The sequence below is a fragment of the Triplophysa dalaica genome, chromosome 17 (genome assembly GCF_015846415.1).
Source record: "Triplophysa dalaica isolate WHDGS20190420 chromosome 17, ASM1584641v1, whole genome shotgun sequence".
Taxonomy (NCBI): Eukaryota; Metazoa; Chordata; class Actinopteri; order Cypriniformes; family Nemacheilidae; genus Triplophysa; species Triplophysa dalaica.
The window spans coordinates 13,081,289-13,086,590 of record NC_079558.1 but is presented as its reverse complement, the minus strand read 5'-3'; the positions used below and the strand labels follow the sequence as shown (position 1 = coordinate 13,086,590).

General features: G+C 34.6%; 1 long non-coding RNA gene across 4 annotated transcripts; it reads right to left on the bottom strand.

Moving 5' to 3' along the window:
• Window positions 1-1,303: 1,303 nt before the first annotated feature.
• Window positions 1,304-5,021, bottom strand: LOC130439214 (uncharacterized). Of its 4 annotated transcripts, none has more exons than XR_008909422.1 (4): window positions 4,884-5,021; window positions 4,096-4,179; window positions 3,888-3,949; window positions 1,304-3,317 (listed from the first exon to the last, which is right to left on the bottom strand). It is a non-coding gene; the product is annotated as an uncharacterized LOC130439214 (long non-coding RNA). The 4 variants fall into 4 exon arrangements; XR_008909420.1 differs by lacking the exon at window positions 4,884-5,021 and having other exon boundaries at window positions 1,304-2,571; window positions 2,807-3,317; window positions 4,096-4,304; XR_008909421.1 differs by lacking the exon at window positions 4,884-5,021 and having other exon boundaries at window positions 1,304-2,571; window positions 3,209-3,317; window positions 4,096-4,304.
• Between the last annotated feature and the right edge of the window lie 281 nt (window positions 5,022-5,302).

Genomic DNA, 5,302 nt, shown 5'->3' with positions numbered 1-5,302 from the left:
CGAATGTGAAATAACAATATTTATTGGAGAACAGTCCAAGTCAGGCAGAGTGCAGGAGTCAGATGGATATGGATAATCACTCTAGAGACACAAAAAGCAGCCGTGTTTCTCAAAAGTAAATCCAGAGATAGTACGCAGCAGCCTGGAAAATGTATGCAAAGAGGCAGCAGAGCTTTCCACACTGTGTGTGTGGCTATGAAAGCACATGTGGGCGTCATCTGCGCACGGGATGCTCCGTTCATCCTGTATACAACAGTCAAGAAATCAAATTAAACATTTTGCGCACGCGCGCATAACATCTAACGAATGTTTAAATAAATACTTTTAGGCAGACTAAATTTTGTGGTGTAACGCATTATGACTATCAACGAATACTTAACAAAATAATTAAATAAAACGAAAGTGAAACTAAACATTAACTCGGATGCATCTACAGTCCTATCTTAAACGAGATTTAGAGATCGTCTTTTAGTGCAAACTCTTTCTCAGCTTCACGTCCGCCCTCCGCTATACCCGTTTTCGCTTCACGTATGAGCTGTGAACGGTCTCACAAAGAAATATGTCGTCAACTAGAATTTATCGTTTATGTCGCGGGAAGACTAATTCCTATCGTGTGGGGAATTTCTACCGGTATGTCGCAAACGATTTAATATCGCCCATCCCTAATATTTCTTAAATATGACACCCTTCACCCAACCAGCAAGCAAGTCGCCAGGGGGTCTACCCCCAATCTGCAACTAACACCTACACTGTAAAAAAAAAACCGTAAAAAAACGGCAAATCTCTGGCAGCAAAGTTTCCAGACGGATTCCGTCAAATTACAGAAAAAAACAGTTTCTCAAAATTACATGCAAAAACCGTAAAAATACAGAGAATATTTTACAGTCACAATTCATTAAATTACAGTATATTACTGTTAATAATTGTTCTTTAACTGTATAAAAACGTAATGAGTATGTGAAAATACATTAAAAACAAGTACATTTCAGGTTAATCTCTGTAAATGTATGGCTTTTATTAGTTACTTTATTAAGTTGCTCTGTATTTATACAGTAATATTCTTTTAAAATATAGTTTATCTTTGTAAAATAACTAAGAAAAAATGTATAAAAACGTATTTAGTATGTGAACACATTAAAAACAACTACATTTCAGGTTAATCTCTGTAAATGTATGGCTTTTATTTACTTTTAAAATAGTTTACCTTTGCAAAATAACTAAGAAAAATTTATAAAATCCCAATTAGTACATAAAATCAACAACAAAATGTAATGGGTACCTCCAATAAAACAGAAGTCATTAGTGAATTGCAAACAATGTTTAATGTTAATTGGACAGTAATACAAGCAGAGCATGGACAAATAGCTACATTAAGAGGCAATATAATAATCTATACATTTGTCAAATAAAGTGTTTTACTGGAAAAATAAAAACAAGGACATTTAAAGGAATTAACAATATTTTGAACTCTGCATGGGTCTAAATAATGTGTTTTCATTATCCGTATTATTAGAAACTAAGTTCCTAGCTCCCTACTTTGTATGGTAACACAGGGAAGCCCCACACCTGCACTAGCTGTTAAACGATGATGAATGCTTTTCATGCTATAATCATAATCACAACGAGCAAGAGAGAGAAAAATCAATAGTTGTGTGCTATTTAATGGTAACTTTTTTTAAGACATATCTGCTAAATTTATTTTACACATTTACTGACACTGGTATGATTTAACTGTGAGCATCACCTTACAAAGCTACTTTTACCATGGTTCTCAAAGATGTGCATACCCATAAAGTAGGAAAGGGCTTCCTGCATTACCAGACAGATGGAGCAAGGAGTATGTTTTTAAAGCAATTACAGAAACATTTTCTTTGTCCAGAGTTCAAAATAAATTTTAAAGGGTTAGCTAAAGTGAACAGGTGCATTTATCCATCATAAAAACAATCACATGGCTCTGGGGGGTTAAAGGATTAGTTCATCTCAAAATGAAAAAAAATCCTGATAATTTACTCACCCCATGCTATCCAAGATGTTCATGTCTTTCTTTCTTCAGTGAAAATTAAGGTTTAGGAAAACATTTCAGGATTTTTCTCCACACAATGGACTTCAACTGCAACCCAAATGTTAAAAGTCCAAATCAATGCGGTTTAAAAGGACTTTAAAGTGCTTCAAATGTCTCTCCTAGATCCCAGCTGAGGAATAGGGCCTTATCTAGCGAAACAATCTGTTATAAATGTTTCTCAAAAAACTTTTCCACTGAAGAAAGACATGAACATCTTGGATAGCATGGGTGAGTAAATTATCAGGTAATTTTCATTTTGAGATGAACTAATCCTTTAATAAAGGCCTTCTGAAGCGAAGAGATGCGTTTGTGTAAGAAAAATATCCATACTTATAACTTTATAATCTAAATTACCTAGCTTCTGCCAGACGACCGTATGCATTCATATGGTGTCAGAAGAATCGTCCATCTTAGACTACACAAATTTAAAAGTATAAACAGTATCCTATTTCCACACCTGGGTTGCCATGGTCATCTGATGTAGATCCACAAGCACAGGTTTTTCTAATCTGAAATCACAAAAGAAAGAAATGTTTTAAAATACTATTTAAATTTAGGGTTAGGACTACCCCTAACCATGAATAACTATTGCATAGTGTACCTTCAAAGTGCAATGGATTAGTTTAAGCATTCTTTTAAATTTCCAAACTCATTATGGAGGAAACATTGAAACGACCTGTTATTATGATTGATATCAAAGGGTTAGTTTACCTAAAAATGAAATTTATCCTGTGATTTACTCACCCTCAAGCCGTTCGAGATGCAAATCGATTACACATTTTCAGTTATTTTAGAAAATGTCTTAGATCTTTCAGTGGTTATAATGTCAAGTTATGGAGTCCACCTCCTAAGTCCGAAAAATGTGCATGCATCCTTCACAAAAGTAATCCATCCGGCTCCAGGGGGATAAACGAAGGCCTTCTGAGGGTAATCCGTGGGGGTGAGGGTGAGTAAATCATGGGTTTAATATCCTTTTTGGCCAAACTACCCCTTTAAGGCTTGAACATGTAATACGAGAACAGATTTGTGATCTCGTTTTCAAATGGAATATAAAAATAAAACATTGGTGAATTGATTGGATGATTTTTTTTTCTTAAATAATTGTTTTCTGTACTCTTATCATAGGAAATAATGTAATAATCTGACCTTGAGTAATTACTAATTAGAAAATTACTAAAACAGTCCCCTCTTGGGACCTGGGATGCTGTGGTCATCTGCTTTACATCTCCATCAAGCACAGGCTTTTCCACATAACCTGAAATGAAAATTAAATATTTTAAAATATTCTTTACATTTACATTCAGTATGCATATCTTTCACATCTACTGCAGTCAGATTCACAGTGTTCACTCAAAAAAATCACTTCACATTGCTGGGCACTTGTAGCCTAATAACATTTCGAGGGTGTTAAGAGGCTAAAAGCACGTTTACATCAGGCCTCGTTTTAGTCAACTGGGTGCAAATTTTTAAAGGAGGATAACACTGTGTAGGCAACGATTGTTCTTCAATGCACTCCAATAGTCTATAATACATTAGAAGTAACGTTATATTACAATATTGTATATACTATATTACATTCAAGTATGTTTATTCAAATTCAAATGATGTAAAATACTAATGAAACAAACAATTACAATGCCATTAGTAGCATCCAAATGAAACATTCACTACACATTTAGCACCACACCACGTGCAGGCCTCACCACGTCACGCACATGGCGAATTATTCAAATGTATTCTTAAAACACTATGTAGCCTACAATACATTTAATAACAGCCAAACCGATATTTTCTTTTATAAAACATAACTAATCAAACAACATACTTGTAAACAGATCAGCAGTGGATCAACGGGGCAATGGCTTCTCTCACTCTCTCGTGTAGACACTATGAGTAAGCACATTATGAATTTCATAACAATCTTATTACAATTAAACACACTTCATCACAACCAACACGATCAAAGGCTGCGATCCCTTAAATCACACTTATTGAACAAAAAAAAATATGCATTTAGACGATACACAGCATACCAGAGAAACGTCCACGAGAGAAGCAACGTGCAGGTGCAATCGCCGGAGAAACCCCAGAGAACGTTCCACCGATGACGCTCCAACCTTAAACGAAGACCCGAAGAAAAGTTCCTCTATTTTAACGTTATATTCTCTTACTTGTGAACAATAATATGAACAAAATTGTGTGAGCTTCATTAAACCATTTTAATTATAACCGTTGTAACCGTTTGTCCTTTTTCAAACTTCTAAAACATGTGGCCAATCAGACACATTCGCCGTTGTGGGCGGGAATTGGCGGCAAATTTGAATTTGTGTCGCACACACACACACACACACATACAAACAAGAAGATGCATCTGAATAAAGTGTGCTGTTGAATAAAAGTGTGAATGTTAAATAGTTTAATGGATTTGAAATTAGTGAATTCAGTGCAAATATTTTGTTCTTCGTCAAAATACAGAAATCTGAATAGGCAACAAAAGTTACAATCACACACATTTATGCACATACATATGTAGTAGCAATATGTTATAGCAATATGTCTTTTATGTCTTTTATGTAAAAATAGTATGAATTGCTTTTAAAAAACATAAAACATTTACAGTAATTTTATGTAAAAATAAATTTTTTAATCTGTAAAAATAGTATGAATTGCCTTTAAAAAAACATAATTTTGATCTAATTGCTAATTACAATGAAATACTGTCATTTTAATGGTAAAACGTTAAATTACAGCAAATATCTGTAAAACAACAGCATTTTAATGAAAAAAAGGTGAAATTCTGTGAAAAAATACAGAATATTACCTGTAAAATAACCCTTTTTTTACAGTGTAGGTAGGACCAGATCTCTGGTGACCATAGCAACTAGGGGTGTGGGAAAAACTTGATGCGTAGATGCATCGCGATTCATTATCTACCGATCCAGAATCGATTCTCAATAATTCAGAATCGATTCTGTATTCAATTCAAAATGCCACTGTGAGCAGAATAGAAATATATCCGTTGACAGATGAACATGTATGTGCAGACGAGGCTGAATCCAGCTTCTTATTCGCAGTTTCTTATTGACGCTATCCGTTCCACCTTAAAAACGCGAAGCATCCGCTTTTCCAGTTTCTTATTCACGCTTAGCTTAGGGACCATCTCGCGTTTCTCTTCTTTTACGTTTAAAAAAAAAACTTTTTGTGTGTGAGTGTCTGTGTGTGTGGGCGTGTGTGTTTGTG